At 37.8% G+C, this 23,460-nt stretch overlaps 1 protein-coding gene across 1 annotated transcript in view; it reads left to right on the top strand.

Annotated features, from left to right (window-relative positions):
* The window catches only part of GHITM (growth hormone inducible transmembrane protein), a 316,211-nt gene that overhangs the window by 140,027 nt on the left and 152,724 nt on the right, over positions 1 to 23,460 (top strand). The window lies entirely within an intron of this gene.

The following is a 23,460-nucleotide window of genomic DNA, read 5'->3' as shown; positions in this document are numbered from 1 at the left end:
CAGATAACAAAGCAGCATGCCACAGTCCAAGGGCTACCTTAGGGCAATCTAAATATTTATTCATGGGAAGAAAGAATGGAAATTAGACATTGGCTGGTATTCAGAATATAACTAATGCCCCAAAGCATAGATTTGCAGCTCAACAAAAATTAGTGTCTCATGTATTAAAAATATTGATGTGAATTTGTAATATGCTAAAGTTCAGGGCTGTTCAATGCCAGAGTTGTGGTTCAGCCCATCAAAAAGAAACGAATCATCTAGACATTGTCGTGACAGATTCATGCTCAGAATATTTATACCACGGTTGTGACTGATGCATGAATGTAGACAGATCAGTTTGTAGATTGGCCACTACTATTTCTCCGTCATCAGTTTTGGGTTGTGTTCATTATTGCAGATCTTGAGGTGTCGTGAGGTATTGTTCCCAAGCACACAGTGACATTCTGTTAGCAGATTTATCTGAGAAATTGGCTACAAATTATTAGCGATCTTATCAACACCTTTTATTCTCAATTGGAGTAGTTCTTAGAAAATGTTATGGGGGAAGCCTGCCTCCAGCTAGCAATAAACAGATCACTTGTAGGGCATGTAACCGAGCAATTTTGCATATGCTTAGTGGAGTAGCCAGCTAACGTCATTCCAGGCACCAGCACTGAAGGCAGCAGAGCAGTTCCACCTGGCATGCTGCCAAAGCTCCTAACTCTCTCAGTCAAAAGCAGACATGAGGTTACACATTGATAGGCATGTAATTACGTGCTTTGGATGAAATCCTGCTTCTGCTGAAGTCAGTGGCAAAATTCCCATTGATTTCTTTGGAAAGCAGTAACCTTGTTTCATACACCCAGCCAAGGTATTTTATGTGTGAATATCCTGTCTTAACGGTATCTTAATGTTTTAGCTGTGCACACACTCATGACAACTACGGCAGCTATTTTCAAGATTGCTAAAACAGGAGGGAGGTATTAAACAATTGTCCTTTTGAGTTTTGCTATGGCACCCTGAGTAAATCTGATCAAGGTCCCAAAATATTTTTGCCTGCAGGTGAGGAAAAGGCCGTCATCGTTGCTTGACCCAGAGATCACTGAAGGCTTTTGATCTTCACATCAGCCCTTGATAACCTACTGATCTGGTATTTTGTGCATCCGTGATCTTTACAAATCTTCTCCAGCATGCAGAATAAATTCTCTGTAAAACATGTTTGAGAAATATCATGTTAAATCGTATGCAGTGGTGTCATAACTATGAAATCATATACTGAAACAAAAATAAACTAAGGAAGCTTTCTCAGGTGTACATGGGAAATTGTTTATTGCTTGTTGCTGCAAATGTCTTTATCAAGGAATGCCTTAAGTTTAAAAACATAGTCCTAGAAGCAGTTCTTTTTAAGAGTCTAAATTAATTTCAAGGTGAAAATGTGTTTTCCAGTATGAGGTAGAACCTGTGCTACAGTTAACTCTTGTTTGCTTAGAAAATGTCTCTGGAACATTATTATTCATTTTGACTAGAGCAACACATTCAAGTATAATGAAATACCCTTCATGTGATTATAAGCAGAATTGTTCTGGACTTAGGTATAACAGAAAAGAACTTATCTTCTGCTCTCTAGAATGGAGTTAATGGTCCAAATAAAACAGAATACGTTTTTTAAAAAATATATTGTTTTGCAACATGAAAATTTTCTTAGGGTGTGAATTTTCCATGGCACTTTATCACTGTTTACCACAGATCAGTCAAGGAAGGTGCCTTTGGTGAGGATTCAAGTGCGCTGGCCACTAAAGCCGTATTTGGGCTAGTGTCACTGTTAATGGAATAAAGTTTTGTTATGTGTTAATATGATGTTGACATAGCAGGAGTCTGGCTGAAATGTGGCAGTGGCATGGAAGAGCCAGCATTTGTCAAAACCTGACACAAAGCTTCACTGTGAGATGTTTTTTTCTCTGTTTTCCTCTACTGCTTAGACAGTGAAGTTGCTCTGAATAGTGACTATCTAAAAGTGGCACCCTGTATTTATAGTCCCTCAATAAATACCAGGTCAGCTCTCCTTGTATACCACAAATGGGATATTTGTAGGTCCTGCAAATTCAGCCTGGAATCTGCCAGGTCGAGGGACTTGTACCGACTCAGGCATAAAACGCCTATAAAGATTTTGGGGTCTGTCTGTGCTAGCATCATATTTCCATTAATGTTCAAACTAGAATAGGCTCAAGGTTTGTTCATCACCACTACCAGCACCAATTAGACACATACACTTCACTTCACTCACTTAAAAAATAGATTTGAAGCTTGTCTAAGTTGAAAAGGAATTGAATTTTAGCTGCATGATTCATGCTGATATTAGAGGGTAAGTATCTCAACAAGGGGTTGAAAGTCGGTCAATTTACCAACACTTTAGCTTTACAGGGCCATCATTATCCCCGTTTATTTATGTCAGTCAATCCTTGAGCTGAATCACTCCTTCATTTTTTGGAAAATGGCTCCTGTCCTGGAATTAGACCTGCCTGTACAGGCAATAGCCCCAAATGTAATTTCATGGTTTTCTTTGGATTTATATCCTGGAGTGAGCCCACAGGAATGAGTTCCTTAGTATGATAGGCACAATAGGCAATAAAAGGTATATACAGGGAGACACACAAAAAAGCATAGAGTTTTATGAGACAACTTCAAGAGCAATATTTATCTAACCCAGAGAAATGAGTTGAAGGCTATCAGGAGCACAGAAAGGCATTTGCAATGGCAGCCAAACTGAGAAAGACAAACAATCCAAGTAAGGCTTTTGATCTATCAAAAGAAAAAAATAAAGTCTCATGAAGAACAGGTCAACAAAACATATTTTGTGCCTCCTTTCCTTTTAGCATTGAAGAGCATGGAAAAATGTATGGATGCCTGACAGGTGTTTTCTTTATAAGGAAATATGCCACAAAATACTTTTAATACTGGTTTAATTAAAGCACTACCATTTTTTCTTTATTTTACGATTTAGACTGTGTTTGTCTATTGTTTGAGTTTCCAGGATACCTTTTTCGGTTTATTGTTGGTAGTTTTGTTTGGGTTTTTTTTGTTTTGGTTTTGTGTGGTTGGTTTTTTTTAATCTACAGAAGGTAGACCAATGTGAATTTAGCTGTACATTAATTGTAACAATCAAAAATCAACAGTTAAACCAAAATGGGATATAAACGTGTAATGGTATTCAGTAAATACACTTAGCAGGGAAGCTGTCCTCTTTCTGGAAGCTGACTGTATCTGGTAGCTATAATGTGTATTTCCTACTAAATGCCATGGATTGAGAGTGTTAGGGATGAAGAAAAAGCATCAGTGACTTAGGTCTAAGTTCTGGTTTGATATCAGTGGTGATCCATGAACAGCATTTCATTCAAAATTAGCATTGACTCTGAAAATAAAATACAGTCTATGATCCAAGTATGTTAATGCTTAAGCTGTTGGAAAGTCTGGAATCAGTGCCACAGCAGTTCATAATATTTTTAGATACAGCATTGATCATGTTTACTGCTGAGAGGTTATTTTGTTATCATCCTTCTTTAACAGTCCCAGCCTATGTCAGACAAAAAAAAACAAAACAGAACAAATCTTTAAAAAAAGAGCCTCTCTGAAATGGGAGCTGCTATAAAAAATGAAATATACCAAAGTGTCTCATATGTTGGAGTTTGAATTATTGTGGGCTTATTGGAAGGAAACACAATGATAAGAGAAGTTTCTTGAACAGAGCACCTCATTTCTTCTATTAGCAATGATGATTCATCTTCACCTAAACCATTGTTTCTTCATTTATAAATAATCAAGGTTATCATGTGCTGAAAAGGACAAGAAGAATGTCAAGTTTGGCATCCCAATTCGTTCAAGTCAACATGACAAAATGTAGAGAAAGACTTATTTTCAACTGTGTAGAAAAGGAAGAATGTAAGGATAAAAAAAGAAATTACAATCCTGTAGTATTACTAGGTAAATGAGGCTAGATTGAGCAATGGTCTTTTTTTCCTCAGTTTGTCACAAACTCTTAGTATTGTTTAAACAGAGGAGATTTTGAGCATGGTTTTCTCAGTTCTCAGGAGAGATACATGGAAATGTATGCTCGACAAGGGCTAGAGCAGTGTTCTCCAAAGTGGGGTCCATGCACGACTATCCATTGGGGTGTGGGAAGAAAATATTTTTTGTACCACTAATAAAATATTTTTTAAAATAGTGCTTATTTAATCTTTATCCCATTCACTTTTCGTTTCCATTTTGTGTATGTTTTTATAATGTAAATAATATATTAGTACAGTAGTACATGTATATCATTTATAAATAAATAAAGATATATACATAGGGGGTGCATACTCAAAAATGTTTTACTGATAGCAGTGTGCGATCAAAAACAGTTTGGAGACCACTGGGCTGGAGAACAATTATTGACATGACAGTTCCACACTAGATATAATTAGTGATCATAAAATTGACTCGTGCTATTGATCATGCGTAGTTTCATGAGGAAAGGGTGCAAATGGAATTAAACCAGACACAAGGCCTGTAGAGCTTACTGAAAGGCTCCTGTTGATTTTTAGAACATGTGGTTAAATATGTTAGAGAGGTGATAGAAAGGTTAGGATGCAAGGAAGTGATTTTCAGCTCAGAAAAATGAAGCAAAACAGTGTTAGGAAAAATAATCCAAGTAATCAACAATCACACTGGAGAAACCAGTAATCCAGTTGTGCAGCTGAAGAGTTATTAGATAAGGGAGGGTGGACTGAAAGTTGAAAGAAAGCAGCACAAATGGCTAGGAAGATTTTTGAGTAGTAATGTTGATGCATGTATTATGGAATAGGAATTAATAATTTATGTTGAGTTGGCTCCAGTATGGCAGTGTCTGGAAAATTGCAATTTTTTCAGGATATTGCTTTATCAGAAAGATATGAACACCGAAATGGAAGGAGTTTAGGAACAGTAAACTACTGTGGGAAAGATCACAGTTATGAGATTACTTAAATTAAGAGTTATTAAAATGCAACTGTCTTGCTTGCATATATTAAAAAAAAGGAGGGACACACATGGGAGAATGGGTGAGGTGATACGGCTTAAAAAGTTCTGAGTGTGTCACTGAAGAGGAGGAGAAATGAGAGAAACATTAAGCAAAGAAAAATAATTATTCTAGATAAAATTCTTGATGATGACATGGTGATGATTAGTTACTTAAATTTCGGTAAAGTTCACGATGCTATGTGTTTTCCAAGCACATAAAAAGACGTTTCAGAGTTTAATGTCTCAAAGATGGACAATAGCTGAAATAGCACGGGTTTCCAAGATCAACAGAGTCTGAATAGGCTACAGAGGTTTAAATAGTTACATGATATCTGGCCTCCTCCCAAGCCATTTCCAAGTGGTTAAGTTCTTGAGTTTCTAAACCCAGGTGTTTCTCCTATCATTTTATGGGATAGTGCATATTACTGAAGGCAGACTTGTCTTGCCAATGGATCATTTATATTGATGATGGTGTTCTAGGAGGAAAAATATGAGAAATACACAGTCAAGTTATTTAAATGATGACGCTGTGTCATGCAAGGATGACAAAAAGGAATCAGTTCTTTCTTATGAGTGTGCAGACATACTGTTGTGTTGGGTTATGACAGTCTGTAGGTACTGAGACAGCCTGTAAACACTTCTGTATAGTGAGGTCAGGAAAGAGGTTGTCAGCCATGGACTTGATATGAATAAGGTGAAGCACCTGCATAATTGTTTGACAGGACTGGCACAATTATTTTTTTCTAGGACATTGTTTTCCAACTAACTTGACAATCAGATCCAAGGTCTCTTATTAAAGTCAATGATTTGTCTTTCCTTACCCTTGAGAAATTCATTGGTGTTTTTCAAAGAGCAGTTGATTCCTGATGTATTTTTCAGCATGGAGTACAATTGATTTAAAATATGAAGTGAAGAACCCTAAGTGAAGCATCTTTATAAAATGAAGTAATTGTTGTTTAGTGCATTTAAATCATGCTATTTCTGACTATTGCATGACTCTTCACAGAGCTGCAAGAGAACAGTTGTATATGGTTCGAAGGCCTTGTGGCTTTTGTTATTTTTTAATTTTGTTTAATTTAGACAATAATCAAACCTAATTTGCTTCTGCCAGCAGTTTCTTTTTATCCCTCAGAATAAAAGCTGCCTTCCTACACTGAGGACTGCTATGTACCATAAATCAAATCAGCTTATCTTCTGCAGTTCCTGTGCCAACACACCAAAAACATTCAGCAAAGTATATCTCAAAAAACTGGTACTCTAACGTGATCCCAGGATGTCAGTTGTCTTGTATCGTTATGTTGCAAATGTTGCCTGTGTCTTAACAGGCTTCTATAATAACAACATCCTTAAAAGAAGACTTTTTAGAACATAAAATGACAAGATTCACAGCAACATGATTCCAATCTCAGGATACACATACTTGACTACAGGGAATTCTGTTTAAACATAAGAAAAAAATTCCTGGTGTAGAGATGATCAAACACAAAAACAGGTTGCCCAGAGAGGTTGTAGAGTCTCCATCCTTGGAGATAATCAAAACCTAACTGGACACAGTCCTGAGCAACCTGCTGTAGGAGACCTTGCTTTGAGTAGGGGAGGTTGGCCTAGATGTTTTCCACAGGTCCCTGCCAACCTCAACCATTCCGTGACTATGTGAAAAAGCCAAGTGTTTCCAGCAACCAAATATTCTGTTCTACCAGTCACGGTATTTGTAGTTTCTGTACAATCTCTGGTGTAGGGTCCTATACCAATCTTACTTAAATCAGTTGCTCAGTGCTATCTGAAAACCTGACTTTGTGTTGAAAATGGTGAATTCCTGTATTCACTTTAGCTTAACTACTAGCAGCTAAGCAATGGTCAGAAGATGATCACGTTATATACGGGCAGTCTTTTTAGAATTGAATGGGTGGCAGATAAGCATAGTAAAGAACATCCTTAAGGGATATTTTGGATGAAAGAGCAGTGCAAAGGCAGAGTGGTATAATAAAGATATGCTGAACTTTATTTCAATGTATTACAGTCTTTTTTGTGCCTTTCAGGATATCATAAAGAGTAAGAACAGGAGAGCTTACAGTTGTACTTAATTAAGTAATAATGTATGTATTTTATGTAATGCAATTAAAACGAGTTTCAGATTTTTGTCTTGCAGTGTACCAAAAAAGATGCAGAATGGTAATACTAGGAAAACTATTGCTTGCTTAAGAGCACATGCTTGAATTGAATTCCCACTGCAAGTCTTCATGCAGGATCCAAGTGCTTTCTTTTCCAGTGTTCTGGGGGCGGTTTCCTGTGCCCACAAGCCATTGCAAAAGAAATCCTTTTGGTATGACCCACATGCCCGCTGTCTGTCTTGATGTGTAATGGGCATTTCTGGAGATTCAACCTGAGGTGCCAAGGTCCACATTGTCACAAGTAAACTGGCTGGAATTACGTTTTCTTAGAAGAGAAGAAAAGGTCTTGTGCATTTCAAAATTGTGTAAGTTCATGAGATCCTTAGATTCCTTGCAAATTGTAGATATGGCCTCTCTTACGGCCACAAAAGAATCAAAATAATGAAATATGCAAGTGAGTGGGACACGCCAGACTAAGTCCATAAAGGAAATACTCTACCTGACTGAGAAACCTTTTTCTTCCACTGTGAGCTCAGGACAGAATGACCAGTATACATCCTGATGCTCGATACGGATCATGCTCTACCATATCAAACCATGCTCCTCATAAGCAGTGCAGCCTTCTCTTTCATTCTCCTTTTGTATCCCTATTTTCTTATCTTTTTGTAATTAACCTGCCCATTCTGCAGGTTCAGCAGATATCAGCTTAATTCTTCTGCTGATTTAAGTGACAATATTTTGAGATAATATTATGTTCAAAGGATAATAACATCAGGGCAGGGATCTTGTACTTTGATTAACTAAAAACTTTCTGATATTAACTTATTAAATCTTAAACTTATTAAAGCCAAGTGTAGATGTGGCACTTAGGGACATGGTTTAGTGGTGGACTTGGCAGTGTTAGGTTTGCAGTTGGACTTGATGATCTTAAAGGTCTTTTCTGACCTAAATGATTCTATGATAAAATTGAATTCTCAAAGGTTGACTGCTGACTTGAATATGCATCCTGGAGCCTTAGTACTACTTATGTTTAGGCCTGATATTTCAAACCCCTATGCTTGGAAAATGCACCATCCAGCTTTTCATTTTTGCAAGAATGAGTTAGACCACGAAGACATTAGAGACTGTTCTGTTTGCAACTACACTGAAAATTAATAAATCAGAAGAAATGTTAATCTTTAGTTTGGCTCCAGTAGAGAGATACTTGTGTTGCAAAGGGCTCAAACTGGGTAAGACTGATCTATGGTACTTGAATGCAATACATCTCGTCTTCATGTTGCTGTGTCTTTTCTGTTTCTTAAACTTTTTGTTTTCTTTATCTTGCGTGAGGTAAACTACTGTGGCATTATTGGAATAAAATTTCTGGCCTAGGATTTAAAATACGTGTTGCTTCCATAGCTTAATAGTAAAATGAGTGGAGACTGTAATTATTTAATTGATGACAACTTGATCAGTTTGAGGAACATACCTCAGAAATCCCCTGCCATTATGTAAGATGACAAATGTCCCCAATTAAAAAGTTTATCTCTTCTGTTAATGTAATTACACCCTCCTAAAGCAATTCCCATTCATCTTTAAGCTGATTTTTTTTTTTTTTTTTTTTTAAAGTGAACTATACATGATCACTTCCCAGGAACTTTTGAACTCATGACACAGTTGGAAGAGGGCAGAAGTTGTAGACATAGTTACGTTCTCACAGTTTTTGTGAAAAATGGAAGCTGGATAGAGTAGAAAAAATATAAATCATTGTTTACTAAGGGTCAAGTTGGCAGAATTGAGCTGTTGTACATGCTGCCTGGGAGCAGCTGGTGTGCCAGTCAGGAAGGAGGCACTGGCTGGCCAACTGTTATTTGCACTAGGTGTTACACATGCTGGCTTTTGTCTGGCACAGATGTCATGGGGATGTACGAAAAAGCTGGATTTCCTGTAGCACGTGAGGGAAAGGGGAAAATATATACACACAGAGGCTTTATTTGTCCTACTGCATATGGAATAAATTGCCAAATGTATTTATCTTGATTTCATCCTGAGAAGTAAGGAGTAATACTCCCATTTTACAGGTTGGAAGTTCAGGTAGAGATGGATGAAGTCACCTCGTCAGACTTCACTGGTTAGGTGCTACAAAGCAGGAGACTGAACCCCAGTCTCCAGAGTCCCAGATTTTACTTATTATTTAATTAAATATTTCTGATGGGAACAACCTCTCAGCCACAGTCTAGAGTCTCAGTTGGGTGGTAATTCCATCCAGTTCTACTCAAGTCCCATTTTTTTTTTAATTCCACATAAGTGTAATGTTTTTGCAGTGGTATTGTTCAGATCTGGGCTGATAGAGACCTCAAAAACATTGTTGAAAATTGTCTTTCTGGAAGCCAGTTTAATTTTAATTCTGTTAATTCTTTCTAAAGGATGAGTTTGTCCACTTCACCTATTGCTAGTGCACCATGGATACTCCATTGTCTGCTGGAGACATGTGAGTTAGTTAATGGAAAAGATTAGTCAGCACTTATTAACATTAAAATCTCGTTTAGATCTGCTGAACCCCATGAGGGTGCTTTAGTTCTCATGGAACGCTGGGTTTTATACTGCTTTTCACTGTTTGGAACCAGGGGTGTTTCATTGCTCCTTTTGAAAGCTAATAACAGCACTAAAAGGATGAGTTAAGTGTCATGGTGCATGTAGATCGTTGCTGCTACATCTGAACTGCTGTTGAATCTCACACCATACTCATGCTCTTTTAACTCACAGCAGGTCTCTGAAAAGGTAGAAGAGCTATGAAATAGAAAGGCTTTTGGTGTGGCTGTAGCACAACCTTCTCTGCTTCTTTCCCATCTTCCAAATGGACAGAGCTGTATCACAAACAACCTTCAGATACCCTGTGTGGCATTCCTGGTGGTCGAATATCAAGATAGCCAGCTAAGGCTCAGATATTGAAAGGAAATCTGGTCTTCATTATGCTGTCAGCAGATAGTAGGGGCATAGGCTTTAGAAGGTATAGCCACAGTATTTCCTGTTTGTTTAGGGGTTTGGGGTTTTTATCCCCATAGTATTTTTTTAAAGCCAGTTACTAAGATGGACAGAGAGAAATAATAATAGGACATATTTGCAAACTATTCTGGGTTAATCAAGCATGCAAGTTAGACTGAGGGCAATACTGGCTCTGTTCCCAACTCATACATATTCAGGTGATCTGTATAGCTGAAGAAATGTTTGGAGAGGCATTTTTAATCATGCAAATATGGTTCTGTACTGGCCATATCAATCCACAATTTCTGTGAACCTAAAAAATTGTATTTCCTCTCTGGTAGCCAGAAATTTCTTTGTGTATTCCTAACAGAAAGGCGTAATTACTGTAAGATATCTGTTTGCTGCTTAGCTGACCTTACTTGACATTACAAATCAGTAAACCACAGGCAGACGTTTCTGTGTCACCTTTCTCAGGTTATGAAATTCTCCTCCTTAGGTGAGCAATGCTATTTTAGTCCAGTGTAACCTACATAGGCATGTAAATACTGCACTCAACACCACAATACATCTTCCTGAAGAACACCTGGTACAGTCACTAATATCTGCTGTTACTGGTTTGTTCACTCGTCTTTTCTGCATGCAGGTAGATGAGGTCAGGTTTGTCTTAGTAGATTCCAGAGTTTCTTCTTTGTTTATTTGATTAGAAAAATAAGGTAAAAACCCCCTTTTCCTGAGCATTAAAGGTGATAAAGTTTGTAATAAAGTTTTGGATTTCTTCTAAGTTTCATCCTCTGTCCTGAAATGTCCCCAGGAAAGCTCTGACTCCCATGAAGATGAATATCTGGAGAAGAAACGTATTATTACCTGTAATACCTGTCCCTGGTAGGCTCAGTTAGTGACTACATCCTCTGCCTTGGAGCTGCGGAAGAGTTTTAGATTGCTGAGCCCGTGCCATTGAATGAGGTGAAGCTAAGGACCTCAGCAGGTGCTTCCCAAGGGAAGGCAGTCTTGCAGAAACCCTTTTCCAAAGAGACGTGCCACACTGTACTATAACAGCTGGTGTTTTCTAAGGGATCAGCCTCTACACTCTGTACTATTGCATGTACATTGCATTGCCAGTTTATTTTTACCTCTATTGCTGAACGACAGTTTCTCATATTAATACTCACTTGAGTGTTCAGTGTGGAACATTTAAACTTGTGTCTGATGCTGTGTAGTAACAATAGCATATTGATATAATTAACTAGATGATTTCTTGGAATAAAGGACTGTGTCTTTTTTTGTTACTTGGCCAGAATGTCATACCCTATTATTAATGAAAAAATAATGAACATCTTCATTCATTTTCCGGTAGAGAGGAAACTTTGGGTTTTCACCATTTTCATCTGTCACGGGAAAGACAAATAAAAAGAAGACCTAGAGTTTCAAACTTAAAATAGTCTGGTAGAGGGAAACCCAATAGCATGACTACCTAGTCTGATAAGTGTGCGTGCATGTATTTTTTAAAACTATTTTCGTCTCTCCCCCCCCCCGCCGCCATTTCTCTGAATGTCCAAATCAGTGTTCTTTTCTCAGCAATCCTGGTACTTTCTTCTTTGAGTCTAGTAACTGGTTGACCTTTCAAACTGCATAACATCATACTGCCTGCTCTTTAAGACTCAAGGATTTTTTAAAAATACCTAAGCTTAATAATGCAAAATTGTATTGTCTCATGTTTCTCATTCTTGCTGATTTGTTATAATAAGCTGTCATATATAGAGAATAAGACTAGAAACTGATAGACCTTGGTTTTGCACCTCTGTAAATTTTAGCAGCACTGTGTAAAAATGCTCTTTCACTTTCTTCTATGCCATAAATCTATATACAGAAAAAGTAATTGAGTAGAACAAAAAAGAGGCATCCTATTTTACGCCAACAAAACAAAATATAGTCTTTAACCTGATATATATATATCAGACCAGTTCTCACTTCCTTTCAAACATGTTCCACAAAGCACTTTTAATCATACAGAATCTAAAAGCATAGTGATGAAACATAAATCTTTGATTTTTTTTTCATACTGTGTTTTTTCTAAGAGTGCTTTGATTTATTTCCAAATGAGGAATGAGGGTTTTAATCACAATTAGCATACTTGAGAGTGTTGTGTTAAATGCTAATCTGAGGGTTGCCTTTTTGTATATTTTAAGAAATAAACCCCAGATAACTAAGTGATAGAACTAGGCACAATTTCTGGAGTTTGCTTTGCTGAAATTACAGGTTAATGTTATTTGAATTTGCAAATTGATTTGAATTTGAGCTGTATGCAATGTTTACAATGGAACTTGAAGCTGAAAATATATCTGGTTTGAGTATTTGAAAGAAGTACTCAGTCTGTGTGCATACATTTCAAATGAACCTGAGCCGAATCATGCATTCGCATTGAAATGTGAAGCATTTACCTGCAACTTAAAATGAAGGCATGTTCAGCCACATTTAATAAATTTCACTTTGTGTTTTGAGACACATTTGAGCGTAATCCAGGAAACAAATCTCAGCTGACATAAGCTGGTGTTGTTCCACTGAAGTATCTATATGGACACTCTTTGAACTGGAAGTTTGGGACTATAGTCATTTGTACCAGCTGAGAAACTGGTCCAGCATATTGAAAACTGCATTCATGAAAACACATATGAACAGGTGTTTACATGTAAACATCTGAACAAATTTCTGTGGTAAAATCCCACATGTTTTCCTCACCTGCATTAAAAAAATTTTTTGTTTTCCATTTGTGGCTGAGTGTATAGAAGAAATATCCTCCCCAAAACACCATAGTGCAAATTGAACTTCACAGCCTAAATTGCTGTCTTCAGATTCCCTTTTGGAAGAGCCCCAGCACGTGGACTTTCCAAAGTCAGCCAGCTGTGCCAACACTTCCTAGTTGAACTGGAAAAGGCGAGCTGATGGCATGCTGTGCTGAGGAGGAACTGTTAGTTGGACCTAGCAGCAGCCAAATGAGCTGAAGTTCCTGCTCCTGAGCAGAGGCTGACTATTAAAAGTGGGTTGCAAGTCTTGCCATGATCCTTATAGTGCCTCATGCACAAATACAGGAAATGTTAAATAGCACCTTCCCCCACATTGTGCACAGTAGGCGTATGACAGTATGACCAGTGGTGCCAGAGTCTGCTCAGGAACTATTTAAAAGCAATTCTTTGTAACTCTGCGGTCTTACACCTTCATTTGCAGGCTGGCTGCAATGACATGCTGAGGGGAGTGTTAGTAACTGATGAAAATCATCTGGCATATAATATGATGATATGCTGGACCTCAGATATTCTGCATCCTCTGTTATACCCAAATAGAGCTCCCCTGCTTCAGGAGTAATTTTTGAAGACATTCCTTTTCCTGACTTTCTCTAAACTGTGTCATCATTCTTCTGGCACGGTGGCTGGACACTGAGAAAACCAAGAAGCCCTTGGGAGAAGTAGATCCCAGACAGAGAGCTCTGCAACTTTCCAGGATGTTAAAGCCAACCAAGAATAAGAGTCTACTTTATAGCCTGTGCACATCCTCACATTCGTCGTACAGTTGGACCGGGGGAATAATTAGCAACTAAAGGAGAGATTAAAGATTATATCAGATAAGTTTTCATATGAAGGCTGTCGTGACACAAAGTCCTACTTTGCTGTCCAGAGACAACGTGGCACTCTGCTGCAATACTGTTAGAAATAGGAGGTGAGGCACAGCTTCAGTTACTTTAGCAGATGTATGCAATATATTTCACTCCATTTATTTTGAGAAACACATTACTTAATGGGTTGTTTCTTTGGGGAGTCATTCAAATAACTCACAAAAGGCCAAAATAAAATTGTTAATTAAGATTTAGATAACATCTTCTATTAGGGGACCATTTGCAAGTGGTAATTTAGGAGTTAATAAATGACAAATAGATATTAAAAACTTATTACAGAAGCTTATGAGGAACATGAGTAAATCTCTTTTGTGGAGTCTTATAAATATTACTGATCAAGCTGGGGAAGTTTTGTGATTGAGCTCCTGAAGATTTTTTATCTACGTTTTGTTGGTGTGTTTGAACATTACATCCAGTTAGTTCCAAAATTAAGCAAATGGTCCAAGCTAATAGCTAATAAAAGCTACTCCAAAAAGAGAAGAGTTCCTCAGAGATTTTTAATGTGATTTTAACCCATGAAGAGCTAGAAAATCTAAAAGCTTGGGCTGCTTTTGGCCAAAGAGTTCAGGTGCAGCTCTGTCTTGGGGCCTGCCTGACTTGTAAAATGTTGAGTCCTTGAAAGTGTCATCAGGTCTTAAATGTTGCTATTCCTTCTACATCCACCTTGCAACATGGCAACAGCAACCATCCAGCAATGGAGGTCAGAACTGTGACAGATGATGATCTGGAGTGCTTACTACCTCCCACGCTTGGCCACTTACAGCACTGGTCACGTCCCTGCCTGGGAGACACGCTTATGCTAGCCTTGATGTGGAGTAGGTGAGTGATGGCACGGGCAAGCAGCACTGCTTCCCCATCCACGTAGTCCAACAGGCCATTGCTATCCAAGCAGCATGCCTCAGGCTGGTCATGTATCATCCTGTTGCTAGCTGAAAAATATTATACCTTTGCTGCTGTAATACTCTGATTCATACATGCTGTGCTGACAGGAAAGTCTTAGGCCATGAAATTTATACCATGTCATTAGCAAATTCCTGAGCGGCTTTATTTTGCAGAAGATGGTGTTGCACTGTAGTCATCTCTGTGTCGTGAAGACTCCATTTGGACCACTAGTGTAGCAAACTCATGAAAGAGAAAATCAGATGGAGACATTAGCTGGTAGGCCAGTTATGCTAACAGTTGCAGAGTCTGAAATATCTAAAGATATTACCTCCTTTACTTACAATGTGCATTACATCTTGCTGCACCTTCTCAGCCTCCACTAATACTGACAGTATTCAAATATCAGGAGCAGAATAAAATTCCTCTTGTCTCTACTCTGCACCATACATTCCTTTTACACTTTTTCTTTCTTCTGTGAGAATATGGGGCATTTTGGGGGTACTGGATGAATCTGCCTGACCTACTAGTGTATGGAAATCCCTATCTGGACAGCTATAAATGACCAAATGTTTGGATTTTATTGTGGACTTTGGGAAGGTTGGTTGTTTTTTTTCTTTTTATGATGCCACAGGACAATTTTATAACCACAATGAGACATTCCAGGCTGTACTCTGTTGCTTCATAATCACAGTCTTTCTGCAGCTGAGGACCTTACCTATCCAATTTGGGTCTCTTATTCCAGCCCAGACATGTGACTGCGACCAGATAGCAAGCCTCTTGGTGTCCAGATCCTCCACACCCTATTATACTTGTCCTCATGCTTCTTTGGAAGCACCTGCAAACTTTGCTAATGTACAAAATCAAAATCAAAATCAAATTAAGGTTGTCATATCGTTCTTATTAGTCTGTGCCCCAAAACAATTCAGGGTACTAATAGAAATGTAGACAGCTCAAACTGATAAAGGTTTAGTCTCGGTGATTTTTTAATTGCTTTCGTAGCAAACAAGACTGAAATAAGCCAAGACTCATTTCTTCCATCTGAATGAATATGATACTCCCTGCAGGATGGTTTTGGGTTTTGAGTAGTTCTACTCCTAATTTATATGTCATTCTCTGCAAACAAATGTTGGGCCAAAAATGACAATTGCCTTGGTTTTAAACTGTCATGTTTCTAGCAAGCAGCCAGTCTTGCTCAGCTGACTTCGTTAGCAGTCTTGCCAGGATCAAAAGCCTTAAGGATCAGAAGAGTCACTTAAGATTCCTGCATGTATTGTAAAGTAGTACTTGCTGAATGCTGCCTAAATCCATATCTTTATCTGCTTAGGTTTGCTTTTTTTTTTTAATTCATATTAATTTTCATTTCAGAATTTTCAGAAATGTCTTACCTTAGGCTATGTTGATATGGGACTGAGATGCACTGATGGGTATCTACCATAGAATTATGGTTTTCAAATGCAAGGACAAGATCTGCTTTCAGAATCAGTTGATCACTGAGGTTTGTACTCAGTTGGGGTTTCTTTGGAAGGGTGTATTGATATCACAAAAATATAGAATGCCTTTGTTGCAAATGGTACCTGACTTGGGACTGCTAAAATATATGGGCAGAAAGTCCCATCCCATATTCCACACAACCAGACGGTGTCTTTCCACTCAGTGAATTAGACAGGAGAATGGCTAGTTTGAATAGATTCTTAAAATAAACCAAAAGAAACCCACCTCATAATATTTATTGTATTATAAAAGACATTTGTATTGACCCTGAACCTCCTGTAACTCCTCTACATCTACCTGCCCTTCATGCTGGCAAGGGGATTCAGTTTGAAAATCTCTGTTTTTATTATTCCAACTGTGGAAGATTGAATTAACATCACAAGTCTGACAGAGCTTCTTGGACTGAAAGAACTAAGCCAAATACCAGTTTTATCAATTTGCTTTGGAAAATGGAAACACTAATTATTTATGGGGTTGTGCAGTATTTCATGACATGCAATTTCATTTCTGACAGGTCACATAATTATATTATGGGGGATGGGATTTGCAAATCCAGGGTACCAGTCCAAGCACCTTCATACCAAAAAGCTTGCATGACTGATAAGGATAAACTTTGATTTTTCCCTTTCTGATCCCTTCTTTCACAAGTTTTAAGGAATTATAGATATGTTCACACATGTGCACAAGTGTAAGTGCATATTTTCTTCAGCCATTTTCATTATGACTTTCATTGAAATGACCTCTACAGTATAGGTTTTCAAAGGGAATAAAACAGAACAAATTTTCTGTAGATATATTGGAACAATGAGGTCTTTCCAGCATAGGCTCTTTCTCTTTTCTCCAGGTAAAATACTTCAACACTGAAAAAAAGAACCCGGACTGGAAGTTATTCTTGGGTTTATACAATTTATATATTTTTTTCCATCTCAGGTATTCTGACCTCAGCTGGAGTTTCTGCCTTCCTTCTGACATCAGTCTTATTTATTAGAAAGATTGTATTGGTTAGATGTGAAATCGGTGTGTAAAAATGTTATGTAGTCATTAAAACAAGATCACTAAACAATGCTCGGCTGAACCTTGCAGAAACAATTTCATATAACTATATTTTTTCTTACATAAAATTATAGCTGACTTGATTTAAATGACTCTATCCTTTCTTCCATTTGTCTTAAGTGTGACCTCCTTAACTTATGCAGTATCTTGTCCCAAGGTAAAAACAAACAAACAAAAAACAGCAAGAATGTTATCTTTCTAAAGGTCATGTCTCTTATGATTAATGTGTGGTTTTGAACACAAATATCACTTAGCAATTATAATGTGAATGCAACTACCAAATTTTTAAGAGAGAAAGGGCTTGCTTATGTATTTATTTAGAGTTATGCTACCCAAAGCCATTTGGAGAATGAATGTTTCCCATAGGTATCCACACTTCGTTCACAAATCAGACCAAAAAATTGTAAAGGCCATGAGTTCTTTTATATTTTCATGCTGCAACCTGTGATTTCAACCTGACACTTGCAGTCTGCCTTAGATGAGTGGCTTCTGTATTAGTTCTTATTCCATTGTTAAATACATGGTTAATAATGTGGAAGGTGAAGGGTGAAGGGGGAATACTCATAGAATATGGATGAAGGCAGAAGGAGCTTTGTGTCTTTGGTGATCATAATTACTTTCTTTTTTTCTTTTTTTTTTTTCCCTTGTACAGCCTGAAAGTGCTGCACTGACTGTCCTGAAATGCCAACTGTCTGTCAATGTCATCCATCAAGGGTCGATGAAGGATTCACTCTGACAGACATCTACAGCTTAAAAATAAGGTACCTTAAATTTCATAAAACTGAATTAAACACTGGCTATAAAGCAAGACACTTAAGATCAATGTGGAACATAAGGTTTTGCTTCCTACTTATTTTACAGCTACTTTATTTACTCTCTCTGTTATATATACTGATGACATAAATTAATCTGCTTGCTTTCTGTAGATCATGTGAATTGCCTGTACTGATACTAGAGTGGGTGTTACCTGGCACAATAACAGACTGTATTGATGTAAATGTTACTGATATTAGTAGTCAAAGGAGCACAGGCTTGAAACTCAGGCATCATGGCTCTGCCTGTGCTCCTGGGTGACCTCAGATAAATTGTTTATTCGCTCTCTGCCTGAGAGTCCTCTCCCCTATCTGGAGACCAGTGTACCCCCAGCTGGATAGCTGCAATAGAGATCCAGCACATCATTTGGAGACCTGTGGTTTAAAAGCTGGGTTTTCTTACTCTTTTCTAGTTTTACCCACTATCACAAATCAGTATTTTTTCAGTCATACATTTAAAAATCAGAGTAAGCAGACTCGGGCTGGAAGGATGAATTCCTTTAATACTATAATTCTAGTACTTAGGACTGTGCACTGCATTTTTTTCACAAAGGCTGGATATGAAATACCATTTGCTGACTTCTATATAATTAAAGCAAGCCCATTTATCAGAAAGGTTCTTGTGAGGCTTAGCTGCTCTCCTACATATTCACTGTTTACATCCATAAAAAATTGCCTTCTAACTTTACCTTGTATGGTAAATTTATAAAAAGTCTATAGAAATTATCCTGTTGTCAATTTATAGAGGAGAAAATAGGGTGCATTTGATTTTTTTTTAATTCAATACTTATCCAAATACCTATGGATTTTCTAAATTGTTTTGTCTGTAAATACAACCAAACATTTCTAGTCTTTATCAGATGTGGTGAAGCTATGCTTTTACCTCTAGATTATTTTGAACACATTATGATAATGGTCTCCTTCCTCAGGACGCTTAGCAAAGAAACATAGGGGGCCTGCCCATGTACATCCAATTGCAGACTTAATTTTGAGATTGCTTTCTTAATTTATTGAGGAGTTGGATTCTCCACTTGTGGTCGGCCTTACATATTATACAGCTCTCCATGAGCAAGAATGCAGTCCAAATTCATGCTGATGCACCATATTGCTAAACAAGCTGCCTCTGCGTAACTTCGATGTCAGAGGTATGGCTCTGCTTCTGTTTGCACTTTCCTTTCTGAGAGACAGGTGCTGTAGGAAGTACTGAATTTGTCGGTAAAAATTCTAATGCAAGGTAAATGAACAAAAATTTGGTAATGCAGTTAGCTTTCATGTTAAAATGGATGGAAAAGGTTTCTCCTATTCTAAAAAACTGATCTTCCTTATTCATGTGTTTATTCACAAATGCTTAGTATTGTTCTGCTACTTTCTCAATCAGGAATGCCTAGGATGAGTTTTAAAGCAATCAGGAATACCAAGGATGATTTTAAAAGCACCAAGTATGGTGGTGCAAGGTACCTGGAACATCTACTCAGCAAATGGCAGAGAAAGTGTTAACACTCTCCTATGCACTGAGGAAGACCTCAGCTGGACCCACTGATGGCTGAGATTGTCAGCCCCGCAGCTACTGTGACTTGGGAGATACCTTCCATGTTATAAGAAGAAACTCTCCAACTAGAAAGGTTTGCTACTACGTGAATGTGAATCTTTGGGGCTGATTAGAATTGAGAAAAAACTTTTCCTGATACTCTTTCATAATTTATTGCAGAGGTAGTCTTAGCTGCCTGTAGCCTTCCTGAACTCTGTCTTTGCTAATTTACTGAGGTGTGACTAGTTTGTTTGTTTGATAAGACTCCTGAAAGTGCCAAAGCAGAGGAAGCTTTCAGATGTAAGTATAATTCACATTCTGCACAGAAAGTGTCTTGACTCTCTTTTAATTCTGCTTTAACTTCATCAGACTGAAGTTCCAGGTAGTGGTAGAGAATGTGACCTCATATTCTCTGTCTTGTCCTCTTATCCACTTTGTCTGAAACTCTACTGGCCTGTGAGGAAGAATGGAAGGGACTGGATTTTAGCCCAAAGACAGCCAAGAGATGCAGCAGGCTTGAAATATTTTTAAAAAATTCTGCAAAGAGAAAGGGGAACAAACTGTTCTTCTGTTCAAGTTGAGACAAAAAGTAATATGCTTAAACTGGAATGAAAGCAGATTTAGGAGGAACTTTTGTAGAAAGAATGCTCCAATGACAAAGATAATTAAGGACTAGAATAGATTGCATATAGAGGCTGGGGAAGCTTACTCACTGGAGGTTTTTGAAGAGTGGTTACAGAACTATCTGTCAGAAATGCTTTAGTTGATCTGGGGCAGGTGGATGCACCGGATGATCCATTCGAGTCTTTGTTACCCCTTTCTAGCATTTACCAATAATAACCTAAAGAAAGGGGAAAGACTACACCAAGTATCCACAGCAGGGTGACATTCATATTCCAGTTTAAGACAGGGTGATTCACTTATACAAGTCTAGCTCCCCTATCATGGCAGTGACGGAGGGCTCCAAAAGTGCTTAGTGTAAGTAATATGTGCGCATCCTGTCAGCCATGTGCAGTCACGTGCTAATGGTAAAGAACACTTGTACAGCACTAGCCAGGACTACACTCCAGGGAAACTGAACCCAAGATATCAAAATGTACACAGCAGTACTTCTTATGTAACACACCTTGGGAAAGTGATTGGTCCAAGGTATAAAAGAAAGGAGGCCTATGTATGACCAGGCTCTGCATTTCCACCAGGCTAGCTAATCCTAAAGGGCAAGATGGGACTGCTGTGTTTGAAAGCAGTGAGTCATATTCACCAAGGAACATGTGAAGGGGATATTCACATGTGAAAATACAGCTGTAATCAAAAACTTTCTCACATACTACACAGCTCTAGTCAAGCAGGTCAAGTATTCTCTGCCACCTTCCCATCAGGCACTTGCAGTAGATATATGCTGATTGCTAGATCATTGACTTTAAAGTAACAAGGGTTTTTTAGAGTATTTGTTGGAGAGATATGCGTCGTTTTGATTTACAATAAAGTATTGTCAGTTTGAAAAGGATTGGAATTATGCACATTTGTATTCAGTTGAAGAATGGGATAGAAATTCTCATCTCGGATCATACGGTTTCTTTTTTTTATATTTGATGACATTTGAGTAATAAAATTACCTAATGATGTACAGGATTAATCTAGTTTGTTCTTCCTATAAGTAACAAACAATTTTTAACTGCAGGTGAAGGGGTTAGTTGGTCCATAGAATCTGCATAAGTCACACAGTGCTAATTTTAAAAGTTAATTTAGTTCATTTCACTAGCAAATATTCTGCCTCCAGGAATTATCCTTTCTGCGAAAACTGTTCTGACTGTTTTCTATTGTCTATTAACATGATGCTTTGAGGATATTTTCTGTGGGAATGTTCAGACTTAGAGCTATGCCCACCTGCAATGATATAACTAGCAGAGCAAATTGCGTTATCATCTCAGTAAGCATTTTAGTTCTTTATTGTTTTAACCTGAATTCCTGTAAATCAGCCACAGCAATCAGTTTTAATGACTCCTCTAAGAGAAAAACAAACAATGGAAAAGCTCTGTTTTTTCAGTTTAATCCAGAAAAAAAAAAAAGAGAAGAGGCACTGCATTTTCACTCATCAAAACCCCTGATACGTAACCAGTTCTCATTGCTTGCCCTATGCTAGAGGTTATGAGCTTCCTGAGCATATACCAAAGCTGAAAAGTTGTTTTTTAGTGTTTGCTGTGAACAGCAGTCATTCAGCAATCTGCTCAAAGGACTGCACCAACAGTAGGGAGCAAGATGGCCATGGTCCAAAATACTCTGATTCTGGTCGTTGAATATTTAGTGATCCCCAAATAAGTTTGCATCACTAGAGGGCTGAGTTTGTTTGTACTGAAATCCAGTGTATGATTTCTCAGCTTAATTCAATTGAACCATCCTTTCTGCCAACCACCCCTACAAAAAAGAATTTCTCTAAGATGCTTTGGTTTCAAAAGGAAAGGAAAAATTGGAAAACCCTAAGGACTGAATATAAAAGCAAGATGATTAACTGACTTCTCCTTTCTGCTTTCCAGGCTTCAGCTTCTTCCAGTTCTGGGGAATTCCCTCAACAATGGTGTTCACAGCCCTAAACAGAAATGGCAAAACCAATGAATTGTTTAGATCTACTAGTATTCGTTCTTTTCTCAGCAGACAGAATGTCTTGATTCTTGAATTTAAAGATTACAAGTTACAACCATAGAATCATAAAATAGTTCAGGTTGGAAGGGACCTCTGGGGTAATCACATAAGTCTCATAGATGTTCTAAAAGTAGTGGGTTAAAGTAATTGCATTCTAAATCTGGTAGTTTATTTAATTGTTAGATGACTATAAGACAGTATTTTGGAGGCTTCAGGGCAGGAGCCCTGTTTTTAGGGAGAGGAGGGAAAAGTACATTAAAATGACAGCCTAAAAACTGGAAATAAGAAAGGAAGAAAAGAATGAGAAAGGAGATAAGGGTTTGAAGACCTTCTTCCACCTGAGAAGTAATAAGGTACAGGGAAAGAGGACTATTCTTTCCAACTATACCAGTTGCTCTAATAATATAGTACTTCCTCCCATGAGCAGTGCCATCCCTGTGTCCTGAGAACAGTTGTGTTACGATACTACTGCCTCAAAGACATGAAAAGCATTGTTAACAGTGCGAGATTAACGGCCTTATTCAGTATTAGCAATTAGTGTGTACTGTTGTTACGCAACAGAAGCAATCTTGAAGCTTTTTTCCTTTCAGACTTTGCTCTGCCTACTTCCTAAGCCTTCTCTCCCACCATAATACTCCAAACAACGCTCCATCACTAGAGAGACAGCATTTCTGCAGATGGTTCTAATGTATGCATGTGCTAATTGGTAATCTCTTGTCTGCCAAATAAAGTCTGACGACCAAAGCATGCCTGCCTTGCCCTCAGCAGGGGCACTGATTTGAATCTCTTATCTGTTCATTTATGGGTCTTCAAAAAATCTGGAGGAACAGCAGTGACTGGGCAGAGATGATAGAAAAGTGAATGAATAAGCTTTCTTTCTAGAGGACATCTGACTAAAAAGTTTTTAAGAAAAGCATTTCCTCCTAAATCTTTAGTGTCAGTACTTGATCACAGTTGCTATATGAAATCTGAATTCTCTAACAATATGATGTTTTATATAATTCCGGAATAATTCCACTGGTGGTGAATCAAAGCAAATTTCAGTGTTATTAACCATGATCAGACTGGTTATGGATAATAATAAGTCTTTTTTTTTTCCTAGATGGTTGCTTAATTAAGTTAAGTTATAAAGATGCTGAATCAAGTCTCTGGGGAACCTAAGAATTGTCTAGGGAAGCAGGCATGTAACTGCTGTAGTATACTATTGTCTATATGCATGGCTTGTCTTTGCATGTAATCTCTTCAGGAACATGTAGGACCACAGCACTTTATGTTGAGCAGCGTGGCAAATATAAGAAG

Source organism: Haliaeetus albicilla, chromosome 11, assembly GCF_947461875.1.
Source record: "Haliaeetus albicilla chromosome 11, bHalAlb1.1, whole genome shotgun sequence".
Lineage (NCBI taxonomy): Eukaryota > Metazoa > Chordata > Aves > Accipitriformes > Accipitridae > Haliaeetus > Haliaeetus albicilla.
The sequence above is the reverse complement of the archived record's forward strand: the minus strand, read 5'-3'. Positions and strand labels throughout refer to the sequence as shown.